Genomic DNA, 27,753 nt, shown 5'->3' with positions numbered 1-27,753 from the left:
TCGCAAGAAGAGATCACTAGAGTGATAGAGTATCTTGTGTTTCTTTTTAGGGTGATAAACTTTGTTTGATGTTATCATTATTGTAGATGATTCATACCACAGTGTCTAGCACTGGCAGTGGGTGTGTTTCGATAATCAGTAATGATACTTGACACTGTGATCCCTGACAGGTCTCCCTATGATCAAATGGTATATGAACGTCGTATGTGATCTGATGTTGGTGAAATCGTCGAGTGGGTGGCCCCACTCAGTTCTTACTACTAGACACGGATTAGGAGTCGGGATGAAATTATTTATTTCAAGACTTCAGTATTTTGATTATAATTAACCCCGATGTATGTACAAAGTCATCACATCTTACAGGTAATGATCCTAAGATCATATATGAATGTATTTGGTTCGATTTAAACGAGAGAGTATTTTAACTACTTTTAGAAAGACGGTGATTTTAGCAAGCATAACAATTTCCCTACAAACATATGGTACTTAAACGCTTTTGTTGTTGGGAAACATTACAAAAGTCCTAATATGGTTCCCTATTACCCTTGCTGGTTCATTTGTTATGCTCCTCCGCTTTCCCCGTCATTCCTCTTAGTTGGACAGTTTCTCTTGAAGTGTCCCGCTTCGCCACATAGGAAGCACACTGGAATTACCTTGGTACTGGGTGTTGAAGTGATGTACTGAGTCGGGGTCCTACAGAAACGGGCGGTGTGCCCTTTCCTGTTGCAGTTTTCACATTGTAAAATTCGGCAAGCTCCTGTGTGATGGTAATTACACTTGTTACACTTCGGGAGTGACCCCTTATATGGTCTGGCCGATGTTTGGGTGGCAGACCCCATGGCTAGTGTCGAGGCATGTGTCGTGACTGCTGTTGTAATGGTGGGGGTGGCCATAGGTTGTTGTCTTTTAGTGAATCTTTGAGATTGGTGGCGCTCTTTCATGTTCCAAAAATTTCTCTTCTTGTTCGTAGGTTTGTGACCTGAGGTATTTTCGCTGGCGGACATCCGTTGGTGTTCCTGAATATTACCACTATCTGTATTGTCAGTACCGCTTCCATTTCTGCTGGCGTTGTTAGCATTGAACTGTGCCATGACGGCTACCACGGCTGCCGTGACTGCAGCCTGAAAAGTAGCAGCGTCTATCTGCAGAGTTGGCGCCTTGCTAGTTGGTTGGTTGCCTCTTGGTGAAAACATAGCTTTGTTTCACGATGAAAAACATCTTCGTTAGTGGAAATGATTATCTTAAGTGCATCCTTACGATTTATATTAACGCATATAAATTTTTGCACATTACTGTACTATTCCTAGTATTTCCGCTAACATTCTTGAAATGGAGTTACAGCAGTGGGTAGGGGTAGGTTTCATACGGGCGTCAAGCTTTACCCATCTTAGAATCATGTGTGTCCAAACACGCTTGGCTGGGGAGTTTTGATGGGACCCGGTGTATTAGTGCTGGTATGGTCGCACCCCTAAGTCTATGATGAAGTAACTTCTCAACAAAATGTTTAAGGCTGAGATGATAATGAGTTTTTAGAATGGCTATACGTCGTGAGTTTCTAACCAAGTTTTATCTTATATCAATTTGTAACGTAATTTGGTCGTTAAGGGCGTTCTGAAAATAATTCATAACAGGAGTCTTTATATGGTAACCCATGAATTTTTAGTAGTTCTGCATCCAAGTGGAGCCTTATAGTTGACCCAGGCTAGGTCCTTATTATGACCAATTGGAGCATGTTCTCGAAGATTTGACCTGCATCCCTATGACGCAGTCCTAATACAGAGTAGAAGTAAGTTTAGGTAGTGATCTTTTGATGTTGGTTGTTTGAAACCGAGTTCCATTGGTTGGTGAATAACATGATCCAACCTTGGAGAGAAGATCAGGAACGATTCCGGAGCTAGATTACTCTAGTCTTACATCTTGAATAGAGTGGGTTTTAGGCAGGCTCCTATGGCAGCATGATGGGAGTGTTTGAGCAAAAAGGTGTCACAGAATTCGGCTGATTGATACGTCATTGATGCTTAAGATGTAACAAATTAGGGAAAATTGACCTTGTAGAGGGTCTTATATCATATCGAATCAGGAGTGTCTTGGCCGCCTAAAGGCCTCACTAAGCTCTAGTTCTCACGGTAAAATGAGTGGATCGGTTTGACTTGTTGACTTTCGTTGACTTTGACTTGACTGAAAATTGACGGTTGTCACAGTTCGGTCTCGAAAGTAACAACAACCAAAAGGCTGGTTTCGGTCCACCAAACAACAACAGAAAAAGACTAGAGTTCAACCCATCAAGCTTTTATAGTAAAAGACACAGCTTCGGTCCAGCAACTCACAACAACCGGAAAAAGAGTTTCGGTCCATCATCAAACAGTAACCGAAGGTCCAGGTTCGGTCCATCATCAAACAACAACCGAAAGGGTCATTTCGAACCTCAAGTCAGGAAAGATTCTCATCCTAGTTTCTTTTCCTCTAATTCTTCTCGTTCTCATTCTTCTCGACCTATACCAAACTCACAATCGTCGAAGGATTTGAAAGGAAAAAGGAAGATTTCCTCAGCAAATGAAGACCGAAAGCAAGTTAAAGTCCAAACGCCCGAACCTGAATCCAAAATACCTGCATCTAACTCCAATAAAATCAAAGTGTTTACCATTAAAAGGAAAGATGAAACAACCTTAATAAAACGAACATATCTTGTTAATCTTTCTCTTACTATTCCTGTTTCTGTACAAGGCTCACGAGGACCCAAGAAACTTTGGGTTCCGAAATCTGCTTAATTTTTGCAGGTTATAAGTGACGAGCAGTTCGACAAAGAATGGTACATAGACAGCGGCTGCTCACGTCACATGACAGGAAGGAAGGAAGAGCTAAGGGAGTTTCGGTCACTTCAAAATGGTGGCAATGTCAAGTTAGGTAACAACTCTTATGGAACGATAAAGGGTTATGGGATGATAACCAATGGAGATTTTACAATCAGGAAGGTGGCGTATGTAGAGGGGTTGCAGCATAACCTCATCAGTGTGTCTCAACTAGTGGGAGGTACAGGTCTCAAAGTCTCATTCGATGACGAAGGTTCAGAGATAATAGAGAAGAAATCCAACAAAGTCATTCTCAAGTCTGAACGAAAAGGTCAAATGTTCCCTCTGAATCGTAGACCAATCAAAGGGAATCCAGCAATATGTCTTTTGTCCAAAGCTCATTCAGATGAAAGTTGGTTGTGGCACCGAAGGCTCTCACATCTCAACTTCAAAGACATCAACAAGCTAGTCACCGGTGGTCATGTTCGGGGACTTCCACTGCTCAAGTTCGATCGTGAACACTTATGTGTTGCATGTGAAATGGGGAAACAAAGTCGCCAAAGTCACCCAACAATCATAAACACCAAAGTTGTTGAACCACTTGAGTTGCTTCACAACGACTTATGTGGTCCATCATCAATAGAGAGCATTGGCGGTAACAAGTACATCCTTGTGCTTGTTGATGACTTCTCTCGTTTTACTTGGGTTTTCTTTGTAAAGCACACATCTGAGGCGACTCCCAAACTGAAGATCTTTATCAAGCAAGTCGAAGTGCAACTAAGAAAAGTCGTTCGAAACATCAGGAGCGACAATGGATTGGAATTCAAGAACAAAGAATTCAAAGATTTTTTAGCAGAAAAAGGCACCAGTCACAACTTCTCAACTCCGTATACACCTCAACAGAACGGAATTGTCGAAAGGCAAAACCGATGACTGTGTGAGGCATCCCGAACCATGCTGAGTTTTGCTTCTCTTCCTCTATATTTATGGGCTGACGCCATTGCTGCAGCATGTTTTACTCAAAACGGATCTTATCTCAACAAGCATTTCTCACTCACGCCTTATGAGATTATTAACAACAGGAAGCCGAATGTCAAGTTCTTTCACGTATTCGGTTCAAGGTGCTTCATCTTCAACTCCAAAGAACATCGCAACAAGTTTGATGTCAAAGCTAATGAAGGTATCTTTCTGGGATATTCTCTTACTTCAAAGGCATACAGGGTTTTGAATAAGCGTTCTAAAAGAATTGAAGAAACCTATTATGTGACGTTCGATGACAATTACGTCAAAAAGATGAAGTCTACTGAAGAAACAATTGGAGAGATTTTCTCTCAAACAGGTCAAGTCACAGCATCAATCGCCAACTTCTTTGACCAGTTCATGGATTTGTTTGATGAACCTGAGAAAGCTGCTCACTCTGAGGCCACGACAGCAGACAACAAGATTGATCACCTTAAGAAGATTGTCGAAAATGCAGCCAAACGAATGGGAGAAGAAGAACCAATTCATAAAGAACCTCCCCAGAGCGGTACTTCGGTCGAGGGGGAGAATCAATTTTCTTCAAATCATCAAGACTCACATATCTAGGGGAGAATCCTATCTTTGACGCACCCGAAAGTCCTGTAGCACCCGAAAGTCCGATAGCACCCGAAAGCCCTAACGCACCCGAAAGTCCAGTAGCACCCGAAAGCCCTGCTGCACCCAAAAGCCCGGTTGCACCCGAAAGTCCAGTGACAACCGAAAGTCTAGATCAACCCGAAAGCTCAGTCGAAGAAAGACTTCTTGGTTTATCATCTGTCGAGGGGGAGAACTCAGATATGCTCTATGATGATGACATTCAATTAGAGTTGGAAGAAATGGTTAATGCTGAATTGGATCCATCCTATGATCCAAATTAAGCTCCTCTCACCAAATGGACCAGAGATCATCCTGTATCTCAAATAGTGGGTGATGCATCTGAAAAGGTTATGACTTGATCTCAACTGAAGGCGAAGCAAACTGCTTTATTCTCCAAAGTAGAATTCTGCATGTTTAATTCTTTCATCTCCAAAATAGAGCCAAAGACCGTCAATACTGCTCTCGATCATTCTGATTGGGTTCAGGCAATGCAAGACGAACTCAATGAGTTCGAAAGAAATAAGGTCTGGAGACTCATTCCAACACCAAAAGATGCCTCGGTTGTCGGTCTCAAATGGGTGTTCAGAAACAAAATGGACAAGGAGGGAAATTTGATTCGAAATAAGGCTCGGCTAGTGGTGAAAGGTTATTTCCAGGAAGAAGGAATCGATTACGAAGAAACATTTGCTCCGGTAGCAAGGCTGGAATCCGTTCGAATATTTCTTGCCTATGTTGCACACAAAAATTTCGAGGTCTACTAGACGGATGTGAAGTGCGCCTTTCTGAATGGGGAACTTGAAGAAACTGTGTACGTAGAGAAACCTCCTGGTTTTGTAAATGAAAAACATCCTGATTACTGCTACATCTTGGATAAGGTTGTTTATGGTCTGAAACAAGCACCTAGGGCATGGTATGAAGCATTAACTAAGTTTTTAAAGATGTCTAAATTCAAACAAGGTTCGGTTGACCCAGCCTTCTTTCGTAAAAAGGAAGGTAACCACCTTATGATCGTTCAAATTTATGTCGATGATATCATCTTTGGCTCAACGAATCCTAGCCTAAAAGCTGAATTCAGAAAGTTGATGGAGACTAAATTTGAAATGAGCTCAATGGGTCCAATTAACTTTTTCCTTGGTTTAAATATTAGACAGGGACCCGAAGGCATCTTTATCAACCAGGAAGCATATACGAAGAATCTCCTTGCCAAATTTGGCATGATGGGAGACTCGAAGGTCAAAATTCCTATGGCATTTGGTACCAAGCTCACACCATCCTTGGAAAAACCAGCAGTCGACATAACTCTATATCGCCAAATGATTGGTTCCCTGATGTACCTCACCGCTAGCAGCCAGATATAATGTTTTCAGTGTGTTATTGTGCCGGGTTCCAAGCAAATCCTCGTGAACCACATATGTTGGCAGTGAAAAATATATTCCGGTATTTGAATCGAACCACCTCTCTCGGTCTCTGGTATCCCTCAAACTCAGGTTTCTTCTTTCAAGCCTACTCAGATGCAGACCTAGGAGGATGTGGTCTAGACCGGAAAAGCACTACAGGAGGCTGTCAATTCCTCAACGGGAAATTGGTGAGCTGGAAATCTAAGAAACAAACATGTGTTTCTCTGTCTACAGCCGAAGCAGAGTACATTGCCGCTGCCTCCTGCACATCTCAAGTGATTTGGATCCAAAGCCAACTCCGGGATTATGGACTCAATATGAAAAATATCCCACTATATTGCGACTCATAAAGTGCAATTAGGATATGTCATAACCCAGTGCAACATTCTAAGACAAAGCATATAGCACTGAGGTATCACTTTATTAAGGATCATGTGGAAGAAGGAAACGTAGAAATTCACTTTGTTTGAACCAATGATCAACTGGCCGACATCTTCACCAAAGCCCTTCCTGAAGCAAGTTTCAATAAAATCCTACAAGGCCTAGGTATGATGGAACCAGAGTCAGTACCAAAAACACCTTCTCAAAACTAAAAGTTGGAAGCGAAATGAACCGAACGCTCGGTCTATTTCGGGCTCGGTTCACATGGGAACCGAAATGAACCGAACACTCGGTCTATTTCGGGTTCGGTCCCACTATACTTATTTTCGCTTATCTCAAAAAGGTAATATCTTTGGTTGTATACTTTTGTATAATTGTTTTCCAAAAATTCCAAAAATATTTTTTTAAAAAACCGAAATGAACCAAGCGTTCGGTCTATTTCGGGTTCGGTTCAAAAATTTTTTTCAGTTTGGTTTGTTTTGTTTTTCTCTTTACAAAAAGTATCAAAAATTCCAAAAATATATTTTTTTTGTCTCTACTTCTGTTTATGTTAACAGTTTATGGAATATCGATGGGCCAGATATCATTCTCACACTTTTTACTAGCTAAGTGTCCCTAGAAGCATGCTGTTGCATGTTGTCCAAAGCCTCAACTGATTTTGAATAAATCCTTATTGACTCGGTATATACAAACCTTGTCTTCCCAATTAGGCTGCGACATTTACTCTAATCATGAGCTACCATACTCTTTCCTCACATGAGTTAAGAGTTTTCTGCTTGGTCACTATTTTTATAGTAGAGGTATTTTAGTTTTCTTACACCACCTCAAATATTTTTTTATCCATCATATTCACTTCATACAAGTAACCCTTGAGACTCTCATAAATTACCACTGAGGTTTATGGTTACACAATCTCTGTGTTTGTGATCTTAGCTTCATGTCACTACGTGCTAAATGAAACCCACAATTCAATACCCACTATGCATTGACGGTGAACAATTAAATTTGCTCTAGCTTCCACTTATGAATTAACGAATCCACTCAAGTGGTTGTACCATGAAATCTCTATTTTCCCTTTGCGTGATTCTTACGAAATTGTTACATACCATAACATTTCTTGAGATTTCACACCAAGCATTTTCAACAAGTCACTAAAATATTGTCCAAACCTACTTGTTCAATAGATCACAAAGACGTTTTTCTACCATTGTTCATCTCCTTCATCGAAGCACTCAACAATGGCGGATTCCTCCTATGTTCATGAAACCTCCCACATTCTCCCTATCCGACCCCAGCAAAGCTTGGTCATTGATCTCAACCCATCTTCGTACGATGCCTTCATGTACCCTATACTGGAGTTCCTTAAACACTCTCCACTAGTTCTCGCACTGACCAAGGTCGAAATCGTACCTATGGAGTGTTTATCCCAGATTTTCTCTACTGCCCACTACGACAAGTCTGTTGATCGCATTTTGTTCGACATTCTTGATACCAAAACCTCCATCTCAAAACAGCGATTCTGCTCGCTTCTAGGGTTTGAACCTGATGAGTCGAGGGTTAACCCTGAGTCGATTTCTGTGGGACAGTTGTTCTCCATGTTTTACAACATGGGTTACACTGAAATCTTGACCACCGTCACGAAGTTCAAGAAATCGTGTCTTCCTCCTCAGTGGAATGGCTTTTTCACAATCTTGTTCAAGGGTCTATCGGAGAGGAGCGCAGGTTCTGATGGGGCTAGTCGTCTGTTCATGACGATTCTCTATGGGTTGTACACTAGTGTTAACCTCGACTATGGCTCAGTTTTATGGCAGCAGTTAATCCAAAGTCTTGCCTCTACTTCTCGCCATTCTGAAACTTCATATGCAAGGTTCTGGACGCTCATCACCAAATGGGCAATGGACAAGTATCATGTCCCGATTGTGGCTACATCTCCACTCTCATCTATCGGCATCTTCCACACTACGAAGATCATTGTGACGGATCCTTCCAAGTTTCAGGTTGTTGGTTCTATTCTAGAATCAACGTATGCAAGTGTATCAGGGGAGAGTCGCATCATCAAGACCTACAAGGAGTTTCTTCCTTCGGGTCCCAGAGAGCTCACTCCAGAGATGATTCAGTCAATCCATGACACTGACAAGCCTTCTCCCAGGGGCAAGAAACGAGAAAAAGGGAAAGACAAGAAGGTGGTCAAAGGGGCGAAAGGCCCTTCTCCTAAAAAGAGAAAACCCACGAAGGCAGCCAAATCACCTCCACCAAAGAAGAGGAAAACCCAGCCCAAGCGAAAACTCATTCTTGCCTCTTCCTCCAGTGAATCAGAGGATGAGGGTTCAGACTCAGAGGAGTCGTTTCGTGGTGACACTCATCCTCACTCGCCTTCACCTGAGGTACCAATTTCAACCAAACCTGTTTCTCCTCCCCCAATCTCTATCTCTATTTCCATTCCCCCCATAACCTCCACTACTCATATTCCACCCACTTCTATTCCTGTACCACCTCCCATTTTCTCAGACGCTACAACAACAACAACCACTGGAGTTCGAACCAACGTATCTGATACGGGGGCTCACACTTCAGCACCTAAACACACACCTGCAACCAAACCTACTTCCAAACCCGAACCTACTACCTCAACCGAACCTCCACCTTCGCCTTCATCTCCAAATCACTCAGCAGATACCGAGACTTTTCTTGGAGGGGATGACATGACCTTCGATTCTGTCTACTACATTCCCTACCAGGTTCAAAGTGATGATGACGATGATGCTCCTGTCACCAAAAAGCACATCAAGGAACTTCATGAGAAAATTGATAGTCTCATCGCTTCCTTCTCCTCCTCTCGGTCCAATATCTCAGAGGCTTCCATTCAGGGCCTAGTTGATTCTTTCACCAAGGCACATGAAGCTTCTATCAACTCTGTCACTGCTGTTATAGAAGCATCTACAAAGGCCTGTGCTGATGCGACCGAAAAAGTCGAAAAACTATTTCATGATGCTAACAGTCTTTTACAGTCTTTACAGGGAGCAGGTGACTCTAATGCAGCGAAGGTCGATTCCGTTGTCGAGAAGCTGGCTACTTCATTCGCATCAGAACAACAATTCTTTGCCGGTATTCGTCAGTCCCTTGTATCTGACCATAAATCTTTCCAGGCGACTGTTGAGGAGCGATTGACCAAGCTCCAAGAAGATCTCGCTTTGGAGAACTCAATGATGGATGCGCTTGCTCATAAAACCACTGCTCTAAAGGTCAAGAGTCTTCAGCTTTCCCAATAAGAAAAGGAGGTTGCGTCTCTTCGATCTGAGCGAGCGGTCATTTCAACTTGTGTGTCGGATGTTCACGGCACCCTCTCCAACATTATTGAAGCACACAACCCTATCCTCAACTATTCAGTAAGGCAAACTCTTGCTGAGAAGCTTGCTCCTGCCCTTTCCCTGCTCAGCAAAATTGATGGGCTTCCTGAGTTCGTGGCCCATCCAAAACAAGGGGGAGAAGGAGTTTCAAAGGGCGAAAATCAATCTCAACCGCCTCCTACTTCTACATCAGCTGCAACTAAAGCAACCGAACCTCCAACAATTGGTCAGGCTTCGGGTTCGGGTGCTCAAGATAAAGGGAAAAAGGCTATTGTTGACAGTGATGGTGATGATGACAAAGAGACCATTGTTGATCTCTTGAAGAAACAGTCTAGGGATAAAGATTCAAACATGAGTGCTCGAATGGATAGAGAGGCAGAAGCAAACGAAAGGAAGATGAAGGAGGCTCATGATCTCCTTGAAAGTCGTAAAACCCTATTCCCTCCATGGACTCTCGAGAAGGTTATCAAAGAAGCTATCGATACTCCCCGTATCCTCTGGCTTGAACCGGTGATTTCCTTGGACAGGTTTAATTCTGTTGACTCTCAGTTCGACATGCCTTTGACCCGAAAGGCCTTCATATTCCATGCATTTTCCCACGTTGCTGATGTACCTCATCCTCACCCGAAGGTCGATAGGGAGCTTGTTGAATTCTATCTGAGGTCTGCTCAGCCTCAGTATCAGACGTGGAGTGCGCAAAAGATCATCAATGTTCGGGTCCTCAAACCCTTTCGGGAAGGTAACTTTACAAATGTCAGATTCAAAGTTTTAAGGGGGTCAGCTAAAACCGAACATGCCATTTCACTCGGTGATCTTCCTAACCTGAATCCACATGATTGGATCATTTTGCATAACATCCTCCTCATCAATGAAGCTGAATATGGGCCGATCATAGATCACTTCAAGAGGATGTTGGTTTGCTACATCATGGAGGTTGCCAAGATGGATCAGGAGATTGCAAGTGTCTTCAAGAAGAAGCCCACCATCTCTCCAGTTGGTTCTACAAGTGATTTGAATATGATGCAGATGTGGAGAATCGATCCAAAGCGGAACTCAGTCATGTTCACCAGGAATGAAGGCCAAAAATGCTTGTTCGCCTTGGCAGACAAGCATCTTTATACCACTTCGTGCTTGGAGCATGTTTTGGGGATCATTAATCGGTGCAAGCAGAATTCTGAAGATGACAAGAAGTATTTTGATGATATGATCCAGTGGTACATTCATTTCAGACAGACCATTCTTGCCATCATTCCTCATCTGTTCAATACCACGAAGAAATTTCCTACAGCAGGACCCAGCAAGCCTAAGTAGAGTCTCGCTCCAATTGATGCAAAGGGGGAGATTGTAGGGTCCGTTAGGTGTTGCGTCTTGGGCTCGGTCCATAGTCCAAATTTTGTATCCGGATTGGGCCTGTCCATCCGTGATTTTATTATTAGGGTTTAGTATTTATAGATGCTTGCATGCATCTCGGTACGTAAGTTTTCAGAGTCGATTATTCACAGAATATTTTTTTTATCGATTGTAACCCTAGAAAGCCTCTACAGCGGGAGTTCATTATCGAGCTCTGCTGAGGCGTGAATCTATTGAATCATTCAGCATATTTTGATTCATTCTCTTGTTTGATATTTTTGTTTGAATTATTTTGATCAACCTATTTAAGATCTAATCGATCAAAGAGTTTTTCAACTCATCAACCAGAAGACATGAACCCACTAGAGCTAGTTCAAGATTTTCAGCGAGCATTTGGTCTGCAATATGAAAATATGTGTCTTCTGTGTTCTTTAATCCCTGAGATAGAGCTTTTATCTGAATGGTTAATTTGAATTTGACCCATTGGAATTCAGTTGCTCTTTTAGTCTTCGATCCAATTCTAATCTCTACCTGTCGAATTCACACTTCCATCTCCGGTGGTTATCTTCCCATTTCTTTGAAGCCCCTTGGCTCCTAACTCTTGAACTCTTGTTTCTTCTTTTCTCAAAATCCTCGGTTGCATTGGGGTAACTCTCTTGCTGATCGACATATCTTTGATGGTTATTTTGTTGAGGTTGATTTTCGACCTAGGATTTGGTATCATCTAATGGTTGTTGCCCTGAGGAGTTACATTCATGGAATCAAGTTCATAGTCCCACAACAAACCTTTCAATTCCTTATGAACAACTGGGTACATATTTGATAACAGATAATTAGGTGCATCAGGACCATTAAATCCATCATAAATCCCAACAAAAACCCACCTGTATTCCTCCGAAATGACGACGTGTACTCGATCTTCCCTAGATTTCCCTTGCGCCCATTGAAGATTCTGGCTCTGATTTATGAACTCGTAATCTTCAAGAAAACTACCTTCACTGCTCAAATTAACATTGATAATATTCAATTCATTGGTTTTCTCCGAAGCCCCAACAATCCAATCTAGAACCTTTAGAAAACCCATGTTTTTATTAATCGGGGCAACAATCGAGTTTTGCCCACGGGTTACAAAGGTCTTTGAAATCACTCTCTAGATGACACGAATCAACGTCCTTTTTATTGATCTACATTTATAGGCAAGCCCTCCCTGAGAATAGCTTCTTTGGAACTGCTCGTGACTACCCTTTTCGAGAGGACCCGAAAAAAGAGGACCCGATAAGAAGGCATGCTCAATTGGCCCCGAAAGGAAGCCTATTTTTGGCTTATAGAACCATTGTTGTTGTAGCAGAGTTCAAGAAGAAGAAGGGTAGAAAAAACAGACGTTGGGGAACATTGGGGAAGAAGAGCGTAGACAGTGGGGACAAAAAACGATTTATGCAAAAATGGTCCCTTACATATGAAATGACGAATTTACCCTCACGTGTGAGGCACATGAGGGGGCGTAACAGATCCTATTTAACGGGAGTTAAGTCCAGGGACAAAAACACATACAAATCACTCCAAAAGGACCATCGATCCAAAAAACTTCGGGTTTGGACTACAACCCCAAAAATTTGCATACCACAGGGACCATTTTTGCAATTTTGTCATATATATATATATATATATATATATATATATATATATATATATATATATATATATATATATATATATATATATATTTGTTGGAGTAAGCATAATTCCAAAAAATCTATAAAGTAAATAGTTCTTTAAAACATCGTATAAAAGGCCTATGTTTTATACTCCTCAAAAACTTGTACTATCGACATTCAACTAGTGGTCAAGTGCCCCTATCCCACTAGATAATACGATGGCGGCCTCAAACATCAAAAGATAGATCCAAGTGACCAGGTGATCCTGTGCCACAAGAGCCATAGTAATGACGAGTGAGTGTTTTTGTCGGAATGACTTGTAAATCGATTCCACAACGCTTAAGATGTTCCAAGAAGACTCATTTGAAAAAGCTCATTTTCTTTATCACAATGAAATTTTAATCATGATCTCATTAAGTTATATTTCAATCTTCACTATGAAACAATTTGAGCAAATTAAAATTTTCCACCATAACGAATAAAAGTCGTCAGTGAAATTGAATAAACTTCTATGACCATTTCTGTTCATGGATTGAAAAAGGATTAAATACATCACTTATGTATAATTCTTTGTCAAGCATTTTATTCTTTAACTACTAATAGATAAAGACATTTGTGAATCATTTTCCCATATAAATAGGATTCACATATATCAAATGTATCAAGCTCATTTGCCTTCAAAAACTCCATCCTTATAAAGGTTGTATATTGTGACAACCCGAAATTTCTATCTTGTACAATCATTCAATTCAATCAAAGTCAGAATCGTTTCTACTATCTTTTAGCATTGTTTAGGGTCTGTTTGAGTCTTCTAAGCCTAGTGCCTTCAAGGAAGGAGTGTTAGGAAGTATCTTGTAGAGTTCAATGTGCCACATACAAGCTGGAAAACTCCAAGTATTGGAGTTTACGACCGTAAACACCTCCTTGGCCGTGAACTCTTCCCTTCATATAAGATATTCCTTCATTTTTCACATTTTTCTCACACTCCCACCTCAAGAACTTGATTTCCTCTTAAGTATCATCAAAAGCTTTCTCCTTGATCTTCAATGTTGTAAGTAATCTTTCCATTTTCAAGTTGATATTCTTATTTATCTAGTGAAGATTCATGTTTTCATCCATGAAATATCTCTTTTTGGGTAGATCTTCAAGTTTTCATCACTTTCACTAAGAACACCAAGAACACCTAGTTGTTCTTGGGTCGTGAACTCATTAGAGGCCTTCAAAAGTGCGAGTTTTTCTTCTGTCTTCTAGTTAGGCTTGCTAAGCACATGATTCCTAACCTTAAAACATCATATATTGCATGAACACCAAGAGTTTACGGTCGTAAACCCTTGCATGGTCGTAAACCCTTGTGTTGGTGCATGTTTTGGCCTCAAACTCATTTTAAGTCCAAACATAAGATCATGAACTCATAAGGAATGCTTGTTAGTGCCATAAAACACCTCGTTTGCAAGTTCTCCCATAAGTATACGGCCGTAAACTCCTTGAACGTACACTCCATGGCCGTATACACAAAGGTCGTACACACCTTGGCCGTACATACCATTGTGTGGCCATAAACCCCTTAGATGCAATCATATACGATTAAAACACTTCAATCCAAGTGTTTCCTAGTCCCTAAAGTGGTTTCTTTGCATGATTAGTTGTATATACACTAATTATATACATATATGTATCATTATATGCTTAATAGGATCCGTTTGTTCTCAAGGCTTCACTTGACACTTAGCATCCTATATCGATCTTACATTCGTATCACTCACTACAGGTGAGTTCATACCCCTTAATGTACCTTTTAAATGATTTTAAATGCTTTTATGGGGGGGGGATACGAGTTGATAACATTATAATTGTTATATCAATCACATGTGATTAATAATTATCAAACAAATGGATTTTCTTATACTTCAAACTATTTTATCAAACAAACTCTTCAAAACATCTTATAAACTAACATCAAGTCATCTGTTACCATTCAAATGGTTAAAACTCTATGTTAAACTTTCTATTAAACTCTTTTAAACTTATACATTGTCAAAATCATGTCTATATAGATATAGTTATATATGTGAGGTTGAAAGGACTTAGGACTGATAACTCACTTTATTTCTTGTTCCTTGTTTTGTTTTGGACTTAGGGTATCCAGTTATTTGTCCGAGTGTCGTTTGAATCTTAGTTATATATTATGTTTATGTGTATAGATATGAAAGTTCTTACATTAGTTCAGCACCTTTGGGTAACAAGGGTGTATAAACATACACAGTCATTCAAACAACATTACTAGTAAACTATAATAGGTATAGTTTAGAGGTTCACTGCTCCCTATTTCTAGTACAATGAAACATACAAGAGTCTGTTCATTCATGAGTCAATACAAACTTACTATTATGAGAAACAGAAAGAACATTTTATTATGAGAAACAGAAAGAACATTCTATTATGAGAAACTAAGAGAACATACACTACACTATACAAAGAGAACATACTATACACTAGAACAGAGAGAACATACAACAAACTCGATCATATTATACAAACACTAGAATACTATAACATTAATGTGAGCCACTACTTCCTGACATGGCAATCTACTATTGTGTCACATTTTGTAACCAGAGTCTCCTGGAGGAGAGCGTGAGTTTGTGTATAGATATGTACGGGACTGACCGTCCTACACCTTGTTGCTAGCTACATTGGGACCTGCAGGTCTAAGGGTGACGAATGTCATACCATTTCGACGTCTTTGATCGTCGTGTTTTACTAGTCAATCAAGTATTGTTACAACCTCATCACATTTTACCTTAATTAACAAACTGGTTTAAGGTAGTTAGTACATTGGTAGTTACTTATATACAATACTACAGTACATCGTTATTTTCCCATTGCATCCACATTGTGATCTTCTTACATAAACGGTAATGTAAACTCTATTTTGGTATTGATAGTCATACTTGGGAAAGATACACACTTTTACAAACAAACAACATACAGAACATTCGGGCCTTGGTAGAAGGCTACTTTTTAGTAGAAAATATAGGATTTTCCAATAGATACAAACATTTACTACAAACACTTACAAACATTTACTTCAAACATTTTCAAACACTTTCACACAAACAATGACACTAAAATACTTATGAACTCACCAGTTTTAATGTTGATCTACTCTTTCAAAATAACTTGTATTCTCAGGTCACCAGTAGACAGGTACCGATGACCAGGTTTTTGAGAAGACAGAGCTTTCAAAACTCATCTTTATTTTGATTATTCATATTTGGTGTCTTATAAACTATACACATAACACAATTGTATTAAATTATATTATTAATGCAATGGATGATGTTGTTACCTATTTACTATTATGCATTGTTGTGATACTGTACATGACGTCCTCTGCCCCAGAACGTTTCCGCCGTTCCAGTTTTGGGGTGTGACATATATGTGTTTCATATTTATATAGTCATTATGATAATGACATAGATAATTTTCAATCAAAAATAATTTTATTATTTAGGTGTTATGATCAGAACTATCAATTTAATGAATGATTATAAATTTACTTCATAATTAACATTATGAGAAAATATTCTTTAACACAAAATACATTGTTTTAGATCATGAATGTGAACATCCATTAAACGATAAGTAAATCTAGATTTATTCATAAATTAACAACTATTACATGTCCCTATAAAATAGGCACAAAACATATATTGTTTAAATAAAGACTATAACATCACTTGTTATATATTCAACACGAAATATCATTCGTATGTAATCAGTTGATTATTTCTTCCAATCATCAGCACATAATATCAATTATTAGTGTCACCTGAACTATAACCTACTCAAGTGGATGATGGAAATATAAATAGTTTTATCATATAGATATCTGAAGTCTTGTCCGAGTCAGACTTCTTCAGCTCAATGAGATTAGAGGAGAAATTAGTGTCCAATTTCCTCCATAATAGAAACAAAACTAATTATTTGATCCTTTTTTGATTTATGGGTTTATGTTGTATTTCCCTTAACTTAACTATAAGTCTACTTGAGTACATAATCTCTCAAACTTCCTTTCATTTAATGCTTGAACAAACTTGAAGCACTTTCTAGTGTTCTGATTGAATATTTGCTTTACTTGATGAGACATCTGATATGTTTCATAACTATCCAAGACTTTCTGCAAGTCAAGGATAATTACTCTAATATGATGTGAGACACATCAATGTCATCATAATAATACTTCCATCAAAGTATCATGATCAGACTAAATGGTTAGCAGAGATTGCTCAGGTATGGGATCTTTCAGTATATATAATTTCTATTTATCCTTATGGTAAGACCTCAAGATATTATACCAGTTATAGAAATTGTAACCATCAAATGTTACTATCTCTTGAAACTCAACAAGAGAGAGGTTTTTACAGGGTGTAAAGTTATTACCAATTATCAAAAGAATTTAACAAAGTTTCATTTAGTATTTTTCAATATTTAGTCTTTAAAAATTAATACATTTTATTGTATCATTAAAACATTAATTTATTAAAGTCAAGGATCCAAGTAACAAAACAAGTAAATGGTTTGATGACCTTTATCCCACAAACTTAATCAAACGCGGTAGGTAGCGATTACTAATTGCATACGATATGTAACTCATAGATTATGGGATCCTAAACAGATATTGCTTAACTTGACATGTTTATCCCATCTATGCCTCAGACCTCTCACGCTTAGGTGACCTTTATCACACAAGATTATAATCATGTCATCCTACTTGAAACAACTTGTAGCATTGTAACTAATTAGTGACAAGGTGACCCTTTAGAAACAAGAAACTACAAACAACCCGAACATCATAATCCAATCCTAATGACCAGGTGAACATGTGACACTAAGATCATACAAATGATAACGAGTGTTCTTCAAAAGGACGACAATGACTTGCATTTTTAGAGAAGGTTTTATATATGTTTTACAGTTATAGTTTATATAACCATCAAATGTTACTATCTCTTGAAACTCAACAAGAGAAAGGTGTTTACAGGGTGTAAAGTTATTAACAATTATAACCAGAATTTAACAAACTTTCATTTAATATTTTTCAATATTTAGTCTTTAAAAATTAATACATTTTATTGTATCATTAAAAAATTAATTTATTAAAGTAAAGGATCCAAGTAACAAAACAAATAATGGTTTCGTGACCTTTATCCCACAAACTTAATCAAACGCAGTAGGTAGCGATTACTAATTGCATACGATATGTAACTCATAGATTATGGGATCCTAAACAAATATTGCTTAACTTGACATTTTTATCCCATCTATGCCTCAGACCTCGCATGCTTAGGTGACCTTTATCACACAAGATTATAATCAAGTCATCCTACTTGAAACAACTTGTAGCATTGTAACTAATTAGTGACAAGGTGACCCTTTAGAAACAAGAAACTACAAAACAACCCCGAACATCATAAGCCAATCCTAATGACCAGGTGAACATGTGACACTAAGATCATACAAATGATAACGAGTGTTCTTCAAAAGGACATCAATGACTTGCATTTTTAGAAAAGGTTTTATATATGTTTTACAACTATAGTTTATCAAAACATGGTCTCATGAATATTGCATGCATCCAACAATTCATATAACTTGTTATGAGATTCTTTAGGTTCCAAATAAAACTTCATTTTATTTTCCATTAGCCACGATCAATTATAAACTAAAATCCGGTATTTTAAAGTTTAGTCGTAGATCGGTTCTAAAAACCGGTAATAGTCTGATAAAATTTCATTTTATACTTAATACTTGGAGTTTTGGATGAGTTATAAAATCACTATTTTAAATCTCCTTTCAATAATCAAAAACTTATGACTTCATGGATTTATAGAATAAACTTATTTCATTTTATAAACTCAATTTTATGCATCTTATGATAAAAGTCATATTTTGATAAACAAAAACTTGGGTGATGATAATTATGTTTTAAATCTCATTTGGCATCCAAAAAACATAATATCAATATGTTGCGTTATGTTTAAAACACCAATATCGTATATTAAGTTTCGACGCAAAAAATAATCTCTAGTTTTATTATTTGTCGTTATAACACTATAAACCGATTTTAGTTTTTTAATAAAAACTCATTTTTTATTATAAAAACGTGAAGTTTATATATTGTTTAAACAACTTTTAAACCATGTCAAATATTTTAAAGTTGAGCATTTATAAGTTTTACATTAAAACAATTTTCAACAAAAAATCAATTTTTAACCGGTTAACCGGTAAAAGCGTTTTATAAATATCCATTTATAAACATCTTATGTTATATTATAAATACTTTTTACTCAAACTCCAAATCATATAATCTTATGTCAAAATGTTGTTTGATATGTAAAACTCATTTTCATACACAAAATATAACATACAATAACTCAAAATTAAACATTACATGCATGCATTACAATGTGTATAAACCAAGTCATGTCTAGTTATAGTTTTTTGAGCCATCACAAGAATTATTAAGTGTTTCCTAAAGGACTTAAAGGACTCTTCAAAAGGTCTTCAAGCTCCCACTTGCCAAGGCAAATCTTGCTTGCATAAGGACTTCAAAACTTCATGTTGTGAAAGTTGCAACACTTAAACCATTAAGAGTATAATCAAGCCCAAAACCAAAAGTAAAAGCTTATGGTTGGGATTATGGTCTTAAATGGTTAAGTCATCTTCAAGGAGGTAATTTCTTCATCTTGTTACATTTAAAAAGAAATACAACTAGTCTAACTAATTTATTACAACAAATTAACAAATGTAAAAATTACCTATTTATCTATTACATCTTATGAATAAATAAATATCAACCAAACACAACACAAAGGTCCAAATGGATTGTTTATACACAACAACATATCAAATATTATAACGAACAACCCTTTTTTTTCTAAGGCAACTTTTATATAACCAAAATGCATGAAAATTGGTTATATATAAAAATAAACAATTTTAACCAAGAAGTTGCCAAAGAAGACAAATATGATTTTTTCTTAACAAAAAGAAATCCTTGATTGTTTTCCAAAAACCAAATATTATCAGACATAAAAACTCATTCTAACATATAAAGGATGTCTCTGATACCACTTATGGGTTTTGATACAAAAAATAAGTTTGTTTTTCACAAAAACCGGCAACGAAATATTTTAAAAATAACAAGTTTATTTCTAGTTCATAACAAAACCAAACTATCATCGATCCATTTATAGAGGTTAGAATGAAATAAAAATAACCAAAAAGTGTTTACAATGATAACCATTGAAGCCTTTGAACCCACTTAGTTTTGGGGTGTTCATGAAGATAGCAAATATCAAAGAATATGATTTTTCACAAGTATCCACCATCAAGAGTAAGGCATTTGGAATGCTAGTTCCTTCTTGTATTCTTGAGTGTCTTAAGCCTTTAAGTTCTTAACTCAAATAAGCACTAAAGGAGACAACTCAAGAGGAGCTTTAAACCACCAAACTAACTTCCAGAGAGAGAGAGAGAGAGTGAGAGAGAGAAAAAGAGGAGGAAGAGGAGGAGGAGAAGGAGGGAGGAAAAACCCATGGTTTTAGAGAGCAAAAGAGAAGAAGAAGAAGTACTGGTTTCTAATGCGTAAGGCACTCTTTATATACTCCATGCAAGGTAAGGCCTAACCATTAAAATACTCTAAAGTAATGGTAGCCTTTAGAAGCATGGGAGACAAAGCATGGAGGTTGAAAAGGCAACCTCCATCTTATCTTAATATTTTGGGCCATACTTCTCAAAAGATGATGAATTCTTTAATTTTATAAACTCTAGGTTTATAAAATATAAACTTTGTCTTTAGGTAAAAGACAAACGAATCCAACTAGTCCAAAATGTTGTGCATGGCTTATTAATTCATACCATATGAAATAATAACTAGTTATACTCTCTTATAATTATTATTTTCATAAAAAAAATATTCCTTAATTTAAATACAAGAATTGATATTATTTATTAATAATCACATTAATAATAAATATACAAAATGCGTCAACTTGATAAAGGTGTGACCTTGTAGGATCATATTGATGGGTTTTGGACATAAGATCTTTCCTATGTGCACATACAAATCTATAGCTTGGATCTAGGTTTCTCTAACTGAATATGCAATATATCCAAGACTTTCATGGCTAGATCTAGTGTAAACTAACAATCAAAAGATATGAAAAACAGATCTATAATAATACCTTGTGTTACTTGCTTGAAACCTTCTTCTTCTTGGAGCTTAGAGTCATAATTGTCACTCCTCTAAGGTCTTACAAACACCAAATAGAAAGAAGATGATTTGAGAGAGGTAAGGAAGAGGGAAATCGGCTCTAGGGTTACTCCAATAACAAGGGTGTCGATTTCCACAACCCTAAGGGTCTATTTATACTGTGAGCTCCTAGGGTTTCACCCTAAAACCCTAATTGGATAACTTAGCCTCAAAGCAATCCAATATCCCTTCTAGATAAGGCCTTGGACGATTTCTAGGTGATCCACATCCCTAAAATCGTCCACCCCATATCCATAAGGATTCTTAGCTCAAAATATAACTATCACACATTTGACAGTTCATACCCCTTTCTTCAATTAATCTCTTTAAGTCACCAAATTAATTCCTAATTAATTTATGACTAATATTAATCAAATAATATTATTATTCCTATAACATATTATTCTTATAATACATTAATAATAATATATCTTCTCTCTATATAAATCATCCCGTCAAGTTGCTATGGTGAAGGCAACCCAAAAGGACCATGCACAATCGGGTCAAGTACTTACCAAATATAGTTACAGCCTTAGACACTAATCCAACAGTCTCCCACTTGGATAAGTCTAGTAACTATAAACGCAAACACAATCCGATTAGCAATCATAGCTCTCAAATACGTTGTCAACTATGATCTTATCAGTATCTTGTCCTTTAGATAAGGGATCGTACAGTCCTCTGGTTTGATATCGTGCAGACGATTTCATGAAACATTGTCATACTTATTGTCCAGCAACTATTTTCTCGATCTCAGATTTATTTGACATAGAACTTAATTGAACACATCAATTCAGTCCTGACCAGGCCCGGCACATAAGTCAAATCAAATCATCAAGCGGCCGTGATATCGCTTTTACCCTCTTAGGATAAAAGTAACAGATAAACTTCGACTTATATGCATTTACTTATCGACTAATCAACTATACACAACAATGCGTTTTATGACATCAAATTACTGATGTTGTTTCGCATTATCAATGTACAACCAACTAGTAAATAATAAACCATATATCTAGGTTTTAAGACCATATGATATTATCGTCTTGCGATCACCCCAAAGTGATTCCAGCAAGCGCGGGTTTATTCCAATGCTCAAAGCTTGTTCATAAGCACTCATGAACGTTGCAGCAAACCTTTGCTATGTCTAATACCATTTAGACAATCTACACACCAATTCATGACAATCTTCATTCATACCTACTTCCAACATATGAATGATTGTGGACAGTTTGAATAATTCGATTATTCTTAATAAACTCAATTATTCTGGAACTCAAAACATGCAAAGTGAAACAATAGCTAAACAATTAACATAAGATAATAACTTTACTTATAAACAATACTCTTTTATTTAATCATCAAATGTCAATTACATTTACCTATTACATGTTTCTAAAACTATCTAATCTAAACTAATATCATCCTTCAGCCCAATACTCCTAGCATGCTGCAAGTGCTTAACCCTGCTCAGTCCCTTCGTAAGTGGATCTGCTGGGTTATCTTCTGATGATATCCTCTTAACCACGAGGTGTCCTTCTTCTACTCGATGTCTAATAAAGTGATATTTTCTGTCGAGATCTACCATGATCCCTCGGTTCCTTGGTCAAGGAAACCGCTCCTTCATTATCATAGAAAATTTCCATGGGCTCCTTTATAGCAGGCACAACTCCAAGATCGCCAATGAAGTTCTTCAACCATATTGCCTCCTTTGACGCTTTGCTCGCTGCAATGTACTCTGATTTGCATGTTGAATCAGCTACAGTTTCCTGTTTGGAACTTTTCCAAGTTACCGCTCCTCCATTAAGGGTAAATACCCATCCCAACTGCGAACAGTAGATGTCCCTGTCGGTCTGGAAACTAGCGTCACTATACCCTCTCACCTTTAAGTCCTCATTCCCTCCGAGTAATAGAAACCATTCCTTGGTCCTCCGAAGGTACTTAAGGATGTTCTTGACCGCAATCCAATGCGCTCTTCCAGGATTCCCTTGATATCTACTGACCATGCTCAAAGCAAAGGCCACATCAGGACGAGTACAAGTCATAGCATACATGATTGAGCCAACTGCGGAAGCGTAAGGTACTCGGCTCATCTTAGCTATCTCGGCTTCGGTACTCAGACTTTGAGTCTTACTCAACTTTGTATTAATTTGTATCGGTAGTTCTCCCTTCTTCGAGTTCTCCATACTAAAACGTTTTAGTACCTTATCTAAGTAAGTATTCTGACTAAGTCCTATTAGTCTCTTACTTCTTCCTCTTACTATCCTTATTCCCAAAATATAGGAAGCCTCTCCGAGGTCCTTCATAGCGAAGCACTTCCCGAGCCAGGACTTTACCTCCTGCAGAGTTGGGATGTCGTTTCCTATGAGGAGTATGTCATCGACATACAAAACGAGAAAGCTAACTATGCTCCCACTGGCTTTGACATATACACATGATTCATCTTCGCTTCGTACAAATCCAAACTCTTTGACTTTCTCATCAAAGCAAAGATTCCATCTGCGAGATGCTTGCTTAAGTCCATAAATGGACTTCTCAAGCTTGCACACTCTATTTGGATGCTTCGGATCGACAAAACCCTCTGGCTGAGCCATGTAAACATCCTCAGCCAACTTCCCATTAAGGAAAGCGGTCTTAACATCTATTTGCCATATCTCATAATCATGAAATGCGGCAATGGCTAGCATCACCCTAATAGATTTTATCTTAGCAACTGGTGAGAAGGTCTCATCATAGTTAACTCTGGGAGTTTGAGTAAAGCCCTTCGCCACCAGTTGTTCCTTGTACGTGTGCACATTCCCATCCATGTCAGTCTTCTTCTTGAAGATCCATTTGCACCCAACTGTCTTACGTATGGGCACATTGTCAACCAAATTCCAAACTTGGTTGTCATACATGGATTGAATCTCGCTCCATCGCCTCTTTCCATTTTGCAGACTCCGGGCCTTCCATGGCTTCTTTATAGCAATTAGGTTCATCTAGATTTATTAGTGTACTATCACTAATATACGTGTCCCCTTCGGTAGTAATATGAAAACCATACAAGTGGGGTTGAACTCTAACTCTTTCGGAATGTCTAAGATGTAAGGACTCATCAATTGGTTCAACCGGAGTTTCCTCCTCGGGTTGAGCGCTAGCAGTAGAGGTTCCTTCATCACTCGACTCTTGAATATCTTCAAAATCGATCTGCCTCTCACTGTCTCCTTGGTTTATGAGTTCTCGTTCTCGGAAAACCCCTCTCCTCGCAACGAAGACACGTTGTCACTCGGTCTATAGAAGAGATATCCAAAGTATTTCTGCGGGTAGCCGATGAAAATACATCGCTCACTACGAGGTTCGAGCTTGTCATGAGTTTCTCGTCTTACGAAAACTTCACAGCCCCAAACCTTGATATGTGCCAACGAGGGAGATTTCCATGTCCACATCTCGTGAGGTGTTTTGGCAACCTTCTTTGTAGGGACTCAGTAAAGGATATGGGCGGCAGTCTCTAAGGCATACCCCCAAAATGAGATAGGTAGTGAAGCACGACTCATCATAGAACGAACCATGTCTAACAAGGTTCGATTGCGCCTTTCTGCCACACCATTTAACTGTGGTGTCCTAGGTGGCGTCAATTGCGAAACTATTCCGCATTTCTTGAGATAGTCGTGGAATTCAAGACATAGGTACTTTCCTGCTTGATCAGATCGAAGCATCTTGATTTTCCTACCCAATTGATTCTCCACTTCAATCTTAAATTCTTTGAACTTTTCAAACATTTCTGACTTGTGCTTGATTAAGTAAATATACCCATATCTACTATAATCATCGGTGAAAGTCACATAGAAGCGGTTTCCATACTTTGTGGCGGATCTAAAGGGTCCACATACAACGGTATGTATGAGATCGAATAAACCCTCACCCCTCTCACACGTACCAGTGAAGGGTGACTTGGTCATCTTTCCAAGCAAACAAGATTCACACGTGTCATCTTCCCTAGGTCGAATAACTCCAACACTCCATCCTTTTGTAGTTTAGCTATGCGTTTCTTGTTGACATGTCCAAGACGACAATGCCACAAAGATTCTTATCCATACTATTGGTAGAATCCATACACAACACATCATTTCCTAGGTTATCTACAACCATAACATTTTCATAAATTCCATTAAAAGGCATTGCTTCAAAGTATAAAACACCATTTAGATAAGCATAAATAGAACCATTCATATTATTAAATGAATATCTAAATCCTTGTCTAAACAAACCATGAAATGAAATGATGTTTCTTGCCATATCTGGCGAATAGCAACAATTATTTAAATCTAAACCTAATCCATTACTAAGCACTAAAGAATACACTCCAATCTTGGTGACAGGCGACGATCTTCTGTTTCCCATGATTAGATTTATTCTTCCTTGCTCCACATCTCTATCTCTTCTTAGTCCCTGCAAATTAGAACAAATGTGGTAACCACATCCTGTATCAAGAACCCAAGAAATAGTATGAGATGAATCATTAGATTTAATTGTGTATATACCTGCAAAAGATGGCTTGATCTTTCCATCCTTGATGGCTTGCAGATATTCCAAGCAGCTTCTCTTCCAATGCCCTATTTTGTGGCAATGATGGCACTCTGCCTCCTTCGGGTTAGGGTTGGGCTTAGCAGGATCAACCTTAGTCCCACTAGAAGAGGAACCATCTTAGGACTTTCCCTTGTGGTGGCTCTTTGATGGAGCCTTCCTCTTCTTGCCCCATCCCTTCCCTATAGCCAAAACAGGAGCAGCGGTTGGTGCGGGAGTTGGTGCAATAGACTTGTCCTTTAGGTTGCTCTCAGCAGTCCTTAGGAGTCCTTGGAGTTTGCTTAGTGTGACCTCTTCCTTGTTCATGTGGTAGGTCATCCTAAATTAGTTGTAGCATGAAGGCATGGAGTGAAGAACAATGTCAATGGCCAAATCCTCCCCAAAGTTAACATTTAACTTGCGAAGACGATCAACATATCTTTGCATCTTTTGCAAGTGCACGGTTAACGATTCTCCATTTCGCATCTTGGCGGTGATCATGTTGGTGATGATCTCGTAGCTCTCTTGCCTCGCGCTTTGGTGGTACCTCTCTATCAAGTCTTGATGCATTTCATAGGGATATATGTCCTCATAGGACCTTTGGAATTCTTGGTTCATAATGGCTATCATGATGCAATGGACTTTTGTTGCATCACGTTCGTGTGTCTCAAAGACAGCCATCTCTTCGGGAGTAGCAATTTCCGGGTTGACCTTCTCGAGCTTTTCGTCGAGGACATACTCTTTGTCCTCATAGAGTGCAATGGTGCGAATGTATCTTATCCATTCGCTAAAGTTCGTACCATCGAAGGTCACCTTTTGGCAGACTCATTAACGTGAATGAGTTAGCAGCAACGTTGTTTGCGTTCGACATCTACAATTAGAAAGGACAATGTTTGATTAGAATTGGATCCCTAATTAAACACCCAAAATGAAAAATTAGGGCTAGGACCCAACAACATTATTTACATATTAGAAAAGGGATGTCGTAATCCAACATGCAAATAATTTGGAGGTAAGTGAATGACGATTCACTAATTCTTCACCTTGAAAACATAACCTTAAGTTTTTATTGAGAATTCCTAGATTTTCTTTGAGATTCATCGAACCTTTCAATGGCATGTTTAAATCTCAATATGCCCCGCTCGTTTGTGACTGGGATGCCGAGGATCACAAAGTGGGTGTGAATAACCATGCAAATCTACATGGTGCCTTCATTGTTACAATCACCCATTCGACGTGCCGGTAAACCACACACGCTCCATCGAACTCTGATAAACAATGAATCACCCTTTGTCACCTTTGCTGAGAACTAATTAGTGTGTCGGTAAACCACACACGCTCCACTAACTTCTTATCAAGGGTGCAAAGTGCAATTTCATGGGATTGCATCAATTCACTTTTCCTAAAGTAGCTATGATTGGGAATTTTATATAATAGTTTAGTTACTTTATAGATTCATTATACTTATTAATGAGGAGAGAGTTGCCCTATCCTACCCATTCGGCTAACGACCCTCCACCGATCAAGCAAGCGGTGGGTGTGAGTGTACACCCATTAAGCGTCATTTTATAGGTAGCAACCTTATACCCACCGTATAGACCGGCTTCGTGAATGAGGCCTACTAACGGTAAGACTAGCATTTTGATTTTACTTATATGTTTGTTAAGCTTTTAATAATATAATAGTATATGGTTGAATTTTAAACTTGTAAAATTCTAGGGGTTGAAATTTAAATTCTTCTAAATTAAACTATTAATCACCAAATTCAAATTTCAAAACTTTCGGGATAAATATTGAACTTTTCAAAACAATAGGGATCAAATAACAAATAATTCAACTTAAACAATTAATTTCATAATTATCTATATTTGACCTAATCCAATTTTAGTCATTAGATAATTACCAAATAGTCTTAAATAGTCCATATTCATCATATAAATAATTAATATTCACAAGATTTGAAATTATCTATTCTTATGTCAAGGATAATCATTAAATTAGGTTAAAATTCGGATTTATACTTAATAAAACGATTTAGGTATCAATCCAAGACAAAACAACAATAAAATCCCGAATTATCCTCTGTCTGACGCTGGAAATCGCCGAGTCAAGCTTTGGACTCGCCGAGTAGGGCCAACTCACCAATTCCAGACACTGGCTCGCCCAGTTGGGTCGGACAGAGGTGAAGAAAAACGATTTTCAGCAAGCAAAATGGTTAAGCATCATATTCAATTGAGACCAATCATGGCTCTGATACCACTGATGGGTTTTAGACATAAGATCTTTCCTATGTGCACATACAACCCTATAGCTTGGATCTAGGTTTCTCTAATTGAACATGCAATATATCCAAGACTTTCA

The 27,753-nt window shown here is 38.1% G+C and overlaps 1 pseudogene; it reads right to left on the bottom strand.

The window, feature by feature from the left end:
* Positions 1 to 27,753, bottom strand: part of LOC145067832 (putative protein phosphatase 2C 4) — a 58,998-nt pseudogene that overhangs the window by 8,342 nt on the left and 22,903 nt on the right.

This window comes from Lactuca serriola, chromosome 8 (genome assembly GCF_051521515.1).
Source record: "Lactuca serriola cultivar US96UC23 chromosome 8, Lser_US96UC23_V15, whole genome shotgun sequence".
Lineage (NCBI taxonomy): Eukaryota > Viridiplantae > Streptophyta > Magnoliopsida > Asterales > Asteraceae > Lactuca > Lactuca serriola.
This window is presented reverse-complemented; position numbering and strand designations above follow the sequence as displayed.